The sequence below is a fragment of the Mustela nivalis genome (assembly GCF_964662115.1).
Source record: "Mustela nivalis genome assembly, chromosome: 4".
Classification (NCBI taxonomy): domain Eukaryota; kingdom Metazoa; phylum Chordata; class Mammalia; order Carnivora; family Mustelidae; genus Mustela; species Mustela nivalis.
In genome coordinates, this window is record NC_139023.1 from 111,700,748 (window position 1) to 111,717,463 (window position 16,716).

At 39.7% G+C, this 16,716-nt stretch overlaps 1 protein-coding gene across 3 annotated transcripts in view; it reads left to right on the top strand.

Moving 5' to 3' along the window:
* The first annotated feature begins 15,680 nt into the window (after positions 1 to 15,680).
* The window catches only part of HPGDS (hematopoietic prostaglandin D synthase), a 31,081-nt gene continuing 30,045 nt past the window's right edge, over positions 15,681 to 16,716 (top strand). For 2 of the 3 annotated variants that reach the window (XM_082728091.1, XM_082728093.1), the window contains exon 1: positions 15,701 to 15,736. The gene's annotated coding sequence lies outside the window, so the exon portion shown is untranslated. Of the gene's footprint in view, positions 15,744 to 16,716 lie in introns of all 3 variants that reach the window. The other variant, XM_082728092.1, reaches the window with a different exon arrangement.

The following is a 16,716-nucleotide window of genomic DNA, read 5'->3' on the forward strand; positions in this document are numbered from 1 at the left end:
AAAGATTTTATTTATTTATTTTACAGAGAGAGAGATCACAAATAGGCAGAGAGGCAGGCAGAGAGAGAAGGGGAAGAAGGCTCCCTGCTGAGCAGAGAGTCCGATGCTCCATCCCAGGACCCTGCGATCATGACCTGAGCCAAAGGCAGCAGCTTAACCCACTGAGCCACCCAGGCACCCGGTTATGAGATTTTTTTAAAAAGAAAACCAAAAACGGGGCGCCTGGGTGGCTCAGTGGGTTAAGCCGCTGCCTTCGGCTCAGGTCATGATCTCAGGGTCCTGGGATCGAGTCCCATGTCGGGCTCTCTGCTCAGCAGGGAGCCTGCTTCCTCCTCTCTCTCTGCCTGTCTCTCTGCCTACTTGTGATCTCCCTCTGTCAAATAAATAAATAAAATCTTTAAAAAAAAAAAAGAAAAAAAAAAGAAAAAAAAAAAGAAAACCAAAAACTCTTAAGATAAGCATCACTGACCAAGAATTGACACACTAATTTTGCAACAAGCCCTTTGCACTTAACCGTCTAAACCACCCAGGTGTCCCAAGCCCTTTGAACTTAGTATGCTAGGAGTCACTTTATAAGTGATCAGAATTAAACACATATTTAAGTTAATAAAAAATACGTACAATAAACTGAAATTACAATGAATTGTTTATAACAGAAAAGTGTGCAAATAAAAACAAAATCACCCAAAACTCTTAGTAATGTATACCCAGACTTACTGCGGAATAGCTTCTCTATCATGAAAAGATCTTGGAAAACAATGTCCTGAGTCTATGACAAACATAAACCTGGGTCAGTTTTACATTAAAAACACACAGCCAAAAAAAAAAAAAAAAAAAAAAATCACACAGTTATTTGGCTTAAGGATCCTACTTAAGATATCTGACAATAATCTCCCAGGTCATAGGACCATCAATTTTGTATGGAGAATTGATCCCAATAGACCCAGATTGAACATTCTTTAAGCTACGTACATACCTTGGCCTGAAGACAGACATTGAACCATTAACCACTTTTCCATAGAAATGTGTTTTGCAAGATTTGGACATCAGATAAAACAGTCCAACATATTTCAATTAAAAGCAGTCACACAATATCTCTGGAGGAATGACTGACTGTTTGGCAAACAGAAATACAAGTATTGAACACATATGGTAGAAAAGCAATAGGCATGTTCTTGGAGCTAGGGATATGACTTCTGATTCAAAACTGAGCTCAATTTGGACAGCGTGTTTGTCTGTCTGTTTGTTTGTTTAAATGAATCAGTAAGGACATGAGCTATATTTTGTGTATCCAATATAAATGTTATCCTTCAAAACCAAGCCAAATACACCCAGAAAGATTTTGGCAGGAACTTAAGAACCACTGGTATGGTAGTCACTCAAGGCTTTAAACCAAATAACATATAATCAAAGTTCAAGCTCAATCTGAAAAATATTTTCAAGTTTGGTTTTATTCAGGCCAAACTGTTTTTTAAAAAATATTTTTTAGGGGCACCTGGACGGCTCAGTAGGTTAAGTGGCTGGTTCTTGATTTTGGCCCAGGTCGTGAGCTCAAGATCCTCGGATCCAGCCCCTCCTTGGGCTCCAGGCTGGGGGTGGGGGGTGTCTGCTGGAGGACCCTTTCTTTTTCCCCCTGCCCCTACCCCAACTCACATGCAAGCATATTCTCTCTCTCTCTAAAAGAAATCTTAAAAACAATATTTTTTATTGTGCTAAAATATATGTAACTTAAAATACACAATTTTAACCATTTTTTTGAAGTTTTTTAAAAAATTCATTTGAGAGAGAGAGAGAGAGGAAGGGCAAGAGTAGGAGGGAGGGTCACTGGGAAAAGCAGAAGCAGACTCCCCTCTGAGCAGAGATCCCATCGCAGGGCTCGATCCCAGAATTCAGGGTTTATGTCCTGACACAAGCTGAAGGACACCTAATTGAGCCACCCAGGCGCCCTCCATTTTAGTCATTTTTAAGTTCCCAGCTCAGTGGTGTAAGTACATTAGCTTGGTTGTGCAGCCGTCCTCACCATTTCCAGACATTTTCTTCATCCCAACAGATGTGTAGTTTTAGAATATACACAGGTTTGGTTTTTTAAAACATTGATTTCCTAAAAATGTCTTTTGGAAGAAACTTCTGGTGACTTCCTAGTTCCTTAAAAGAATGTGAATTTGAACTCATCCTATGAGTTCAGTTGGTTCTAATGCACGCTTTGTTCTTTCAGTGTTTCAATTCTCTGCTTGGGAGCACTAGAAAATAACCCTACTTGGCAACAAGTTAGCTTGGATTATATTTTCATCCCAGGTGAAGTCATGTGAAAATTCAAACACAGTTATGAAATTAATACACATGAATGATCAGTATTCCACTTTAGGAAGTAATTTTTGAATCTGTTATCATGGTGGTTCTGTTTTTTAAAAGAACATCTTAAGTAACTGAAAAAGAGAGAACACCAATAGTTTGTTGCCAAGAATTCAGTCTCCATTTCTCTAACCAAGTTGGAAAACTGTATCTTTCATTTAAAGATGACCACTGGTCTCCAACTATTATTAATAAAGCTAATAATTTATGATTTCTTAGGTTTAGAGGAATGCTTCGTGCCTTGAGTTTAGCAGGGGCAGGCATTATAATCTCACTGATTGGGCTGTAGAGTTGATTCTGAATCTAATTTGGGGGCTGATTCACAGAGCCTGAAAGTCCTTAGATGACATGAATTGTAACAGCTACAGAGCTCAAGAGCATCAAGAAAATGACATTCCAAGTCATTGCTGCTTCCCAGAAACTCAGCTTTGTAACTCTTGAGGGAAAGGATCTTGTCAGTCATGTTCACCCTTACACCACTGAATTCTGGAATAGTGCTATACATAGAGAGCACACTCAAAAAATATTTCTTGAATTAAAGAATAATCCCATCCCTCTATACAACACATACACACATATCCTTGTTCCTCCCAGCATGAAGGTACAAATGAGATCATGTTAACAGTAGTTGCTCAAATTTAACAGGCTCAAGGCCTAATCTGCCTGTGATCAGCCTTCCGCTCTCCAAATCTGTAGTTTTTTGTAGACCTCCCCCAAGTGTGTCTCAGTGGTGTGTAAGAACAAGTCTCCTCCCGTTCTGCTGACCTAGCTTCCTTGTGCTGCTGCCTGTGGCCCATGGCAACTTGAGCGAGCATCTCCTCATTCTCACTGCTGTGGTTAAGCAGCGGGAGAATGTGAATACAACCTGCCCTAGACAAGAGTGCTGGTCCTGATGCTCCTGTGGCTGAAAAATCCTGAGTATAGCCAATGATACGGTGTATATTTCAGTGTTCTGGGCATCGGAGCCATGATACATCCCACAAAGAAATAGGGAGTTAGTGTCTGCGGGGCTCAGTTGGTTAAGCTTCTGCCTTCGGCTCAGGTCAGGATCTCCGGGTCCTGGGACAGAGACCGCATCGGGCTCTCCCTCTCCCTCTGCCTGCTGCTCCCCTGCTTCTGCTCTCTCTGTGTGTCAAATAAATAAATAAAATCTTTAATCTAATCTAAATTAATCTAATCTAATCTAAAAAAGAAGAAAACAAAAACAAATAGGGAGAATCCTTCCTTCATCTCAACTTAGTATTACACTTTGGACACAGGAAATCACATGGTCAAGACCGAAGTCAAATGGTAGAAAAGAACACCATGTCTACTGTGAATCCACAATAAGTATGGGAAAAAATATGTCTATAACACATGTCTATAGCACATAACACATAAAAAGAGAACCTGGAAAATCAACAAGAAGATGAGAAACCCTATAGGAAAAAAAGCAGATAATTTACAAAGAATAAATATGAATGGCAAAGAAACATAGGATGCTTACCTTATATTCAAAAACATGCTAATTTAAAGCACTGTGACTTTTTTTTTTTTTAAACAGAGATCACAAGAGGCAGAGAGGCAGGCAGAGAGAGAAGGAAGCAGGCTCTTGAGAGCCCGATGTGGGGTTCGATCCCAGGACCCTGGGACCATGACCTGAGCCAAAGGCAGAGGCTTTAACCCACTGAGGAACCCTAGGCACCCTGACTGTGATGTATTTTTTACCCATGAGATTGGAAAAGAATAAAATAATAACATTAACTCATATTAGCTAAAGAATAAATTTGTACGAACTTTCTGAATTCAGTTTGGCAATGGGTTTTAGCATTGAAAAAGTACATAACTAATTACTCAGCAATTCTCCTTGCAGGAATTTATCATAAACAAAACAAAACAAAGATTGTTCCAAGATCTATGTTCAAAATATCTACTATGGGTAAAAAAAAGAAAAAACAGCAAAAAAAAATTGAAGAAAGCTCTTTGTTCTCTTTTTTCTCTCTGTTTGTTTGTTTTTTTTGTTTGTTTGTTTGTTTTGTTTTTAGATTGATTGATTTGACAGAGAGAGAGCCAGAGAGCACAAGCAGGAAAAATAGTAGAGGGAGCAGGAGAAGCAGGGTCGCCGCTGAGCAGGGAGCCCAATGCAGGGCTCGATCCCAGGACCCTAGGAACATGACCTGAGCCAAAGGCAGACGCTCAACCTACTGAGCCACCCAGACACCCTTGTTCTCTTGCTTTTGCCTGAACATTATCATTACATACATGGCATAGCTAAATTCATCACTTCATCTGCAGCATATAATCACAAATTTTGCACAGTGACATAGTAGAATAAATTTACCAGGAAAGCAACACATTTAACACCACCAACATGATGAATTTCTCTTTGGTAGTAAAAAGTGCGTTTTTACTGTGAAATGTTAAAAAAATATCTCTACAGGAAGGAGAAAATGAGATAGGAAAAGAAAGATAAAGCAGAAAAAACTGAAAAGAGAACAGTTATCAGGCAATTCCTTATACCATGCTTTCTGGGTTTCATGGGGGACCTCACTAAAAGGTTGACTTTTCAGCATCTTACATATATTGTGAACCTTAGTACCTAACACACTTCATCAGGAATCTGTTTAGCAGATATGAAATGAATGGAAGGAAGAAATGTGCAGCATAACTAATAGGATTTTTTAGCAATTTCAAATAAAGAGTGACCTCGGGTGTTCAGCCCAGGTTTCTTATTCTGAGCGTCTTCCTGGCAGGGGGTGGAAGACCAGCTTCCCAGTTGCTGGGCGCAAACAGGGTGTCAAGGCTAAAACATATTCAGGGACCACAGCTCTCTCCTTAACATCACCTGAGTTACACAGAGAGGCGCTGTCCCTCTTCTATTTGCAAATTATCGTCACAAAGCATTTTGAGGTGAAGATTTTTTTCCCCTCTTTACTGTTATTCTTGCTATACTTTTCATCTTATTTAACCGGCTAAAAATTGCTGTGTGTGGCAGGTAGACAAAAGACAAACTGTAAGAGCTTTCCTTCCAGATAGTTCCACAAATCCATGTCCTACCCTTCCTACCCAGTTCACCACCCCACACCTCAGCTTGACTCTCCTGAATGATGGCTCTGCCCACCTCTTCATATAGAGAAAACAGGAATCTCAAATTGATATGCAGACATGTAAATGGCTATTTGGACCACCTAGCAAAGAACATAAAGTTGGTAAAAATTTAAAATATATATATTAAGCTAATATATAAATATTTGGCTAGAAATCATAAGTACTTTGGCCCCAGCTATTAGCCTCAACTTTCATCACAGGACAGTGAGTCCCGGACACATTACGCACAGAGGCAGTCTCAGAGGAAATGACTAATGGAAAAAAAGATAAGAAGCACTTGGTAAGATTGACTCACATTGTTCAGTTTAATGTGTATTTCTAAATTTAATTTTGCATATTTGCAGCTTTAGGAAAAAAATAATATCTGATACTGACCTTTGGATTTCAAGTTGATCACTTTAACAATGAAGTAATTAGAGAGGTTCTAATCTTGTAGGGAATGTTCCATGACACTTCTTTCCTTATCCTGAAGAATAGTCCCTCTGTACCAAAGGGTTATAAACCAAAATTCTGTGAAGACTTTAGGTATAGTTGTAAAAGTATAAGCTTGTAATCAACAGAACTGAGTTTGAGCACTAGTGCTCCAACCTAATAGCTATGTGGCCTCAGAAAAACTTAATCACTGTTAACCGTAATTTTCTCACAAGCACAGTAGGTCTAATTATACCTGCCTTACTGACGTGCTATGTGCGTTAAACAGCTCCACAACTATCATTATCATGAAATAAACATACCAAATATTTGAACTGAATGCAATTTTCTTACTTTACTTAAATTTTTATGGAAATTATTTTCCAAAACTACACATCTGTAAAAAAATTAGTCAATAAATAAAATACTCCATTTTATATCCCATATCCTACACGGTCTCTGTTTCCTTAAGATTCTCCCCACTCCTATTCTTTTTAAGACTGAGGGGTTAGGAATGTCTGGGTGGCTCACTCAGTTAAAGTGTTTGCCTTCAGCTCAGGCCATGATCCCAGGGTCTTGGGTCTGAGTCCCACATTGGGCTCATTGCTCAGTGGGGAGCCTGCTTCTCCTTCTGCCTGCTGCTTCTCCTGGTTGTGCGTACTCCATCTCTCAAATAAACAAAATCTTTAAAAAATAAATAAGACTAAGGGCTGGGGGTTGACAAGAGGTAGGATCACCAGAGGTCTAATGCTTTCGTTACTGACTTTTAGATAATCCCCTTGTTTTCAGTCCTGAATCTCAAGTCAACTTTTATGGGTCTTGGAGCCCTGGTCTCCTGGATTTCTCAGGGTTATTGAGATGGTCTCTCTTTAGTGTATGTCCTTCTCCCACCATTAGAGGAACTTGGGTCATAACTTTGATTCTATGGGTTTGATCAACTCTTCCATTTGCCTCTCTCTGCCAAAATGGTTTTTGAAATGTGTCCTAAACTCTTTACTTCTCCCTTCTCTTTGTCCTTGCTGACTAAAACTTGTAGTACTTTTCCTGTCCCTTCTTGGCATATTAACATGTGTTGTTAACATGTCACGCTTAACCAGCTGCTTTGGAAACAAGTTGGGAAATTTAAACAATAGGATTTAAAACTAGGTATGAGTAATAAAAAAGAGAAAGCAATTTTTTAAAACTTCAGGTAAAGGATGTATAAGAATTGCAACTTTTCATTTTCTGGAGATCAGTCCATTCACTTAATTTGAGCGCTTCCATCATCTGACTCTGAAGATAATGCAGGAAGAAGATTGAACACTTCTTTTTTTTTTTTAAGCACATTTTTTTTTTTTCAGGAATTTTGCTATCCTTACTCTTTGAATTTGTTTAATAAACAGGCTCCAAAGAAGGAGAACTAAAACTAAACACTCAACCAGCTCAAGTCCAAACTTCACTTTTGGAAATTCAAAGGAGGTTAGAAGATGTCTTTGACTTTGATAAAAGATGCCTTTGATTTTTTCTGAAAAGAATGTAATACTTTACATTTGCTAAAACTGAAAAAATGAGCCATGAACAGCAACTTAATGTGGGTGGTTAACATGCATCAGAACAGCATTTTTCTTGGGCTGTGTAGCTGAAGAGGCTTTGCTGTGGTCCAGAGCAAACTCATCTCTCCTCAGCTGTCTTAAAAAGGGAAACAAGTAGAAATTTACAGTTGATACAGGACTACCACTACATCCAAAGAAATAAGATAAAGGGTAAAGATCTGATTTTTTAAAAGATCTTATGTAATTATTCAAGAGAGAAAGAGAGAGAGCATGGAAACGGGGAGGGCAAAGAGAGGGAGACGCAGACTCATGCTGAGCAGAGAGCCCAACGTGGGGCTGGATCCCAGGACCCTGAGATGAAGGTGAATGTGTAACTGACTGAGCCACCCAGGTGCCCCCCAAGATTTGATTTTCAACATTTACAAAAATATAGTAGCATTTCAACTTGAAGTTTAAGTCAATATAACATACAATTTCATATGAATTTCTATTTATTTGCAGGAAAGAAAGCCTGTCTTTCCAAATCAGGGCTAACAAAATGTCTGCAATAAGTAAGTCTCTGTTAAGCTAAGATCTGCTCCTTAGTCTGGCTTATTCTAGAAATTTAATTAGGTTATTCAATATTTCATGAATCACTAAAAAACCAAAATATAAATTTATTAGAATATGCATTTGCCAAAGAAATACATTTGCCAAACATAAGCAAATCTTCTTTCAGGTGTTGGATCAAATTGTGGAGAGCTGGATCATTTTAACAAAAAGCGTAATCAATAAAGGGATAGATCTGCATGGAAAAGGGAATACTTGTGCCTGTCTATCGAAGCATCTTTTGCCTTCGTGGTATAAACCTGAAAAATATCTTACTTGGTCTTTTCTTTTCAAGTATTTTTACTAGACACCAAAAAGCACACATCATAAGAACAAATCTCTGTAGGAAACATCTTACAGTGCTGGGACCAATGTTCATTCCATGTTGGTTGCATGGGGGTAAATTGAGAGATAATGTCATGCTAATTACTCCTATATGTGTATATTTTTCACTTCTTGATTTAACAAAAGTATTTGATTGAGGCAGGTTGCTCTCTTTGAAAGAACATAGCACTTTGAGAGGAAATCAAAAGGATTTGAGGAAGGAAGGGAATAGTCAAATGGTCAAAACACCCTAGCCAGCACATACAAAGATGCTGTGATCAACCACTATTGTATTTGACATTTGTTGCATAAGCCACAGGGACTGATTTAGTAGTGAGGAAGAAATTCCTTCCAGAATCACGTTTATACATCTTTCAGTTGGCATCCACAGATGACAAGTTAACTATCTATAGAAGTTCCTCCAAACCCCAGACTGATACTGGTAATTCTGGATCCTTACCCCAGCCTGAGGGGAAATTCCTAGCTTAACGTTTATTCCTAATTGAGGCCCATAGCTTCCCATGAGCTATTGAAAAGGCGACCTCATCCAAAGGTCCACAGTTCCAGAAAACATACCATCCCCAGCCTCCATGGATCGGGTCCCAGCATTTTGGAAACAGCTGATATTTTCTCCCCATATCGCTTGGGCTCATGAAGAATCAAGGTTCTAATATAGAAAAATTGTATCTTGGGGAGCCAGAAAAATATGTTTTAGCATAACTTTGTTTATTGTTTTCTGGACCTTTTGGTTAATGTTGTTATTGATGAAAACTGCTTCTCCTTTGCTTATAAAAACTGTTTTTAACTGAGGGTTTTGGAGAGGAGGAGGGTTGGGGGTTGGATGGGCCTGGTGGTGGGTATTAAGGAGGGCACGTATTGCATGGAGCACTGGGTGTGGTGCATAAACAATGGATTCTGGAACACTGAAAAGAAATAAAATAAAATAAAATAAAATAAAATAAAAATAAAATGGAAAAAAAAATCTTGTATAAGTCTGTGCCCTAAGGATTGAAGCTTTGTCTAATTCCTGTAGTCATTGCTTAGAATTTTCCTTCCATCAGAACTCTGTTTCCCTTATAGACACAGGACAGCAGAATGTTAGTTGTATTAGCAGAACCAAGATTTCTTGATTTCCTTTGTTCTAAGCAATTTCCTCTCTGCATAACAGGTCAGTCTGAAAGCATTCTGCCAAAAATCTTCCATGTTTGATATGAAGGCATGCAAAATCGATTTCTAGAATGAAAGGGTGAAAAACCTGCCTAGGAGAAAGAATTTAGATCAGAAATTTACTTGATATGTAGGATCATGGTTAAAGGAAGTAGAATAATCCTCAAAAATGGTGTCAGCAAATGATAGAAGCCTGACAGACTGAGAAATATATGTATATAAATGCATATTTATGAGATAATCTAATGTAGTGATTAATAGCAAAGAGTCTGAAGGTACACTAGCTGGCTCAAATATTGGATCTTCTGCTTAATTTGAAACCTTGGCAAATTAAAACACTGAGTGAGGACCAGGTACATGGTAGGTGCAGGTCTCAGAGTTTGCTACTATTAATTTCCTACAGAGTCTTGGAAATTTTCTGACATGTTCTTATTCTCCAAAATCTTTAATTAGGAGTGTACTTGCTGTGATGAGCACTAGGCAATGTACGGAAGTGTTGAATCACTGTACTGCACACCTGAAACTGATATTACCTGGATGTTAACTGGAATTTATTTATTTATTTATTTATTTATTTTTACTTTTTATTTATTTATTTGACAGAGAGAGAGAGAGAGATCACAAGTAGGCAGAGAGAGAGGCAGAGAGAGAGGAAGGGAAGCAGGCTCCCTGCCTAGCAGAGAGCCCAATGTGGGGCTTGATCCCAGGACCCTGGGATCATGACCTGAGCTGAAGGCAGAGGCTTTAACCCACTGAGCCAACCAGGTGCCCCTGTTAACTGGAATTTAAAGGAAAACTAAAAAAAACCCCACGAAATCTCCTTTTTTTTTCCTCTAGATTTCACGAGGAAAACATACCTCTTTAGTTTAATAATCTTTAAAATATGTAAAAAATCTAAATATACAAATTATTTTAATAAATACTTTTTAGTTGCCTGCTTCTTGACAAATTCTAAGGAAAATGATTTAATCTTACCAAAAAATTATCTCTAAGTTATACTTTCGTCTGCACTACTTTAGTACCTATAAAGAGTGAATCCATTCTGTGACCTGGGATTATCAGAGAGGGTCACCTTCCCCTGATCTGAGTATCTTTTCTTTGTTGCCGGATATGGGGACAAAGATAGTTTGTACCCTTGTAACTTTCAGTCCAGCAACTCTGTGTCCCTTTGGTCTTAGTTTTCATGTAAGAAAAGTGTTCAGGGGGAAATTATGTCATTGAATAATAGAGTGGAAAGAGATTTCAGAGGTCAATAGGTCAACTCTTTTATTTTCTAAGAATTGGGGTTTTGAGAGGAGACGAGATGCTTTTGGGTAACAGGACAGGGTAAAGGCAAAGGAGGGTATAAGGCATGCCTTTCTCCTACAGTGTGCATTGTAATGATACAGAGGGGGCAGTAATTGATTCTGAAAGTCTTTTATTTTTTTTTTAAGACTTTATTTATTTATTTGACAGAGATCACAAATAGGCAGAGAGAGGAAGGGAAGCAGGCTCCCACTGAGCAGAGAGCCCAACGTGGGGAGGGGGGGCTCTATCCCAGGACCTTGGGTTCATGACTTGAGCTGAAGGCAGAGGCTTTAACCCACTGAACCACACAAGCGCCCCAGTTCTGGAAAAGTCTTTTAAAATGCAAGTCAGTTTACTCTATTGTAATGCTTATTTCCCCCACTCGACAGAAATAAACATGGAAACTCATGAATAAAATTAAAATATTCGAGGAATTTTGCATCTAGAAATGCTTTCATGACATGCCCTAGGCAGTTCAAGGATATGCACATCATTTATGATGTCATTTTAGGGGCATTAAATGAGATAATACATGCCAAGCTCTTTGCTTAATGCCTGGCTCACAGGAAGCAGTTAAAAAAAATTAGCTATTTATACAATTATTATTATTTACTTACCTCTGGGAATCCTCTTTCAGGGTGAAGGTAAGGCAGAAAAATATTTACTGACTATCTTGGAGATAATTATTGTATGATTCTTCACAGTATCTGAAAAGTCAGTTAAGAATAGTGCTACCCCAGGGTGCCTGGGTGGCTCAGTGGGATAGGGCCTCTGCCTTTGGCTCAGGTCATGATCTCAGCTCCTGGGACCAAGCCCCCCCCCCTCCCCCGCATCCATCAGGATCTCTGCTCAGTGGGGAGCCTGCTTCCTTCTCTCTGCCTGCCTCTCTGCCTGCTTGTGATCTCTCTCTCTGTCAAATAAATAAATAAAATATTAAAAAAAAAAAAAAAGAATAGTGCTATCCCTATTGAAATCTGGGAATCATAGACAGTAAAGATTTGCAAGCACATTTCGATGACCCAAACAGGTTGTAAGCAAAAAGAGAAACATTCTGTGCTTCCTGACTGCTCCATCCCAGATTTAAATGCTTCATTTCTGATGTTTTTAGTTTCTCAAATAACTTTCTCAAATAACTGTGAAAAGGAAATCAGGAAGCTCAGTAAAGGAAGTTCTGTGGGCTTCTCCTGGAGACTTCCTTCTTTCTCATCAACAGAACAGCTGGAAAAGTAAAAATGGGCGTATTTGAACACTTCCCCTTTACCAAAATAAAAAAAAAAAAAAAAAGAGGAACCGATATGTGGGCTATTCTTTTTTCTTTTTTTTTTTTTTTTTAAAGATTTTACTTTATTTATTTGTTAGAGAGAGAGAGAAAGAGAAGGAGCACAAGCAGGAGGAGCGGTGGGCAGAGCAGGCAGAGGGAGAAGCAGGCTCCCTGCTGAGCATGTGGGACTCCATCCCAGGACTCAGGGATCATGACCTAAGCCAAAGGCAGCGGCTTAACGACTGAACCAACCAGGCATCCCTGAGGGCTATTTTTAACGTATTGTATTTATTTTTCCTTTTTTATTTTTAATTTAAGATTTTATTTATTTATTTGAAACAGAGCACACAGAGGGAGAGTGAGGAACAGACGCCTCACTGAGCAGGGAACTTGACATGGGGTTCGGACCCAGGATCCTGAGATCATGACAAGAGCTAAAGGCAGACACTTAACCAACTGAGCCACCCAGGTGCCCCATTTTTCCATCCTTAAAGAAATACCTAATAACTACTGATACTTACCAAGTAGTGACTACATGTCAAGCAATGTACTAAATGATTTAAATACATTAACTTGTTTATTCCTTTCAACTCTGAGAATTCAGAATGATTTTTATCATAACCATTTCACAGATGGGGAAACCGATGCCCGCGGAGGGTGTTGGTCTGCCGAAAGTTCCAGAGCTCAAAGCGGTAGTGTTGAGATACCAATTTCAGGCAAGCAGTCAGTCTAGGCTGGAAGTCTACACTCAGGACCATAGATAACCAACTAACTACATTGGTTGGAAAATAAGAAAAACAAGAACAAATTGGGACTCTGAGTCAATGTTGTATGTTGAACGGCAGTTAAGAACTCACTAATTAATTACCAGGGGGCTAAGAGTGTTCCAGTTCCAAAGCTGCCGGAGAAAAAGGAAGGTATATTCAATTAAGTTCTCATAGTGCTTCAAATGCTTGTGGGGACATTATCATACAGACTGTCACTTTTATTCTTAGTTCTTTCTCATGCAGCCCAGTCTGGTGTGTGGGGGAGTATGCGAAGGACACGAGCCTGCAGAAAAAAGCACTAATCAGGAGAGACTCGAGAAAACCCTTGAGGGGTTATTCACCCTGCTTTTCCCCCTTTACCTTCCCCACATTCTCGCAGATTGCTGACTCCTCTCATTCCCTCCGGAGAGGATGAAGCAGGGTAAAAAGTAAAAGTTGTTTAGCAACTGCTTCTTTTTCTGGCTTTTAGTTCCAACGCCTAACCAGGGACAGCACAAGGACTCTTCGGCAGACACTGGGGAAAAGAAACCACCCTCCCTACAGACCAACGGCTAACAGCATTAATAAACCTTCACTAACACTCATCCGCCTCGTCAGCATGGAGGTGATGCACAAGTCTTTTTAAGCACACCTGTATGCACTCATTTAATGCTCTCAAAACCTTATAAGGTTGTGGTTACTAATATTGTTAAGAATGCTCCGGGAGGGGGACGCCTGGGTGGCTCAGTGGCTAGAGTCAAGGTCTCCAGATCCAGGGATTGGACCAGGGTGAAGTCCCTGCTTCTCCCTTTCCTCCCCACCTGTGCTCTCTCTCGCTCTCTCGTCTAATACATAAATAAAATCTCAAGAAAAAAAAAGAGAAAAGAATGTTCCATGAGGGCAAGGATTTTTTTTTTTTTCTGTTTTTGTCTACTGCTTTACCTCTATTATCCAAAATAGTACCTGGCAAATATTAGGTACTCACTAAATATTTATTGTAGAATAAATTCCCACCTAAAGGTGGAAGAACTGAGGCACAGAGAAGGTAGTAACCTGCCCAAAGTCTCACAGCTGGTGATAGACTGGGAGAATTTAAAGCATCCCCCCCTGAGCCAGGGGAGGGAGAAGCAAGAGGAGGGGGGAATGTGTGGTTCCTGAGAGCAGAGGCCTGGGACCATACTGTGTCGCCAGTGAGATTCCACTTGGAAGAAATGACAGTTTTGGGTGCTGTGCAGTCAGAACTTTAGACAGCGTTGTAAGTGACAAAACTGCCATATTTGGGGAAGAGAGTGGCAGGATGAGGGTACCACAGACGCAGCAGAGAGCTGTGCACACAGGGCCAGTGGGCCAGGCGTAGGACAGCTGGTGTTGATCGATGACGGAGAACCAAAGGGCCACCCCTCCCCTAATTGATAACTGCTTGCTTTGTCTTCCTCCAACCAAGAAAAATGGGTTGTAAAGCAGAGCATTGTTACAGAAAATGAGGAAAGTGCTATTTCTTGCACATTTGATGTTTTTTTTAACTGAAGCATACTTAATATAGGGAGAGAATATTAAATGTGTCCTCAGAAGGCACACGTGTTGATCCTTGGTTGTTCTGTCCCAAATTCCTAGACAATTTATCTAATTTCCCTATGTCTGTTTCTTCATCTATAAAATAGGGGTTAAAAGTGATTGAGGGGAGGAGAAAAAGATTTTTTAAAGTGTAAGTTAAAACTCAGTGAAAGAGAACAAACACAATAAGCTAATTTTGTAGAACTGTTTCATGTGCACTTAATTTTGACTTACATAAATTTTTTTGGGTGAATAATGTACTGTAAACTTTTCACAGATTGATATTCATATACTTTTTCATTTCTTATGCTTACAATTAACGGATGTAAACACATTTTTCCTAGTTTAAAGCATTTCAGACAGGAACTATTACCTGTTGATAGGTTGCTGTTACTGCCTGTGAGTGTGATTGTCCGGAAGCTAAAAGCCAGGCTGTCATCAAAATGTTTCATGGACAATCTGTAGGTCCAATAACGCACAGGTAGGTATTTCGCTGGGTCTTTTCACTGAGCTGTCCCAAAATTGTAGCTGGAATTAGCTGGAGTGGGAAAAAAAATTCTAAAACAATCAGGCATTTGTTACTAATCTGTATAAGGATGATCAACAAGGTGTATTAGAATCTTGCTCTCCAGGTTTGCTTTAAACCATATGGCTCTTCCAAGAAAAGGAATGTAAATGAAATATACTCGCAGCAATAAGAACTTTAGAAGTCCTTGTAAAAATGTGATTGGTGGGGAAATAAAAATTGGGATCATTCATTCAGCAAAGATACATTAGTGCCTATGATGTGCCTGGCATTCCTTTCCATAATGAGGGTACCGCAGTAAACTCAACCACGAAACGCCTGCTCTTTTGGAGCTCACATTCTGCTGGAGGAGAGTGAAAACCAACCGAGAAAATACACTATGTTGTCAGACACAGTAAATGAAGAAACACCCCACAGGTGAAGGATGGGACTGTTGGAGGAGGGGGCCGGTGAGGATGTGGTCAGCCAAGCGTTCTCCAAGGAGACATAATGAATTGAGGAAGCCAGCCATGTACAGATCTGAAAAGAAGGCTTACTTGTGTTCACTTTCTCTCATTCTCCGGGAGCCTATGGTGTAAGGCTTTAAACACAGATGGTGAGCTTGTGGCAATAGGCACACATCAGCCCCCGGAACTTTGATTTTACCAACTGAATGCAAATCTGTTAGGTTATTTACACACAGAGATCCTATAAAATGCCAAGAAGAACCAGAATTCTTCACAGGATTAGACTGTTTGGCAGGCATAGTTCATCTAAGAAATGAAGGAAGAGACTTAGGTGGAAGTAAGTCGTTTCGTCTCTCATTGGCTTGTGACTGTCCCTTACTCATCATATAAACCCAAGATGCCATCTCTGATGAGAGCATAGAAGATACGAGAGACTCCACGGAGACAGAGCCCAAGTAAGTGGTAAGATTGAACTCTACAAAGATAGGAAATGAGATCGTGTTCTTTCTTCATCTCAGTGTTTATTTTTATTACTGTGATATTCTGACTGAGCAACTGATACCTCTTTTCACCGTGTTATTCATTCCGCTCTCATTCAGAGCCTCTCTGTTAGAGGTCAGGTCAAACAGTAGTTTCTTCTTTCTTTCTTCTTTTTGTTTTTTGTTTTTGTTTTGTTTTTCTTTTTTGAGGGTAGGTGGAGGGGCAGAGGGAGAGGGAGACAGAGAATCTTAAGCAGGCTCCCTGCTGGGCCCAGTATAGGGCTCAGTCTCACAACCCTGAGATCATGACCTGAGCTGAAACCAAGAGTTGGACGATTAATTGACTGAGCCACCCAGGTGCCCCAAAATCAAACACTAGTTTCTTTCTTTCTTTCTTTCTTTCTTTCTTTCTTTCTTTCTTTCTTTCTTTCTTTCTTTCTTTTATATTTTATTTAATTGTTTGACAGACAGAGATCACAAGCAGGCAGAGAGGCAGGCAGAGAGAGAGGAGGAAGCAGGATCCCCGCTGAGCAGAGAGCCCGATGCGGGACTCGATCCCAGGACCCTGAGATTATGACCTGAGCCGAAGGCAGCGGCTTTAACCCACTGAGCCACCCAGGCGCCCCTCAAGCACTAGTTTCTAAGAGAAATATAGGTACTGGAGATTTTGAAGGATTTAAAGAGATTTTAAAAGACTCTTTAAGTAGACATTAACATTAAAAAGGCAGTCAGTACTGGAGGAAAAATTCTTTCTCGGAATTTTCTCCACTAATGTTTTCAATGTGTGAAGCAGTAGGGAAGTTCTTCTCTTTTTCTTTCTTCCCTTTTCTCCCTCCCTCCCTTCCTCTCTTCCTTTTTTCTTTCCTACCTTCCTCTCTCTCTCTTTCTCTCCCCTCCTTCTCTCCTTCCTTCCTTCCTAGGTATTTTCTTTTTTTTTTTTTTTAATATTTTATTTA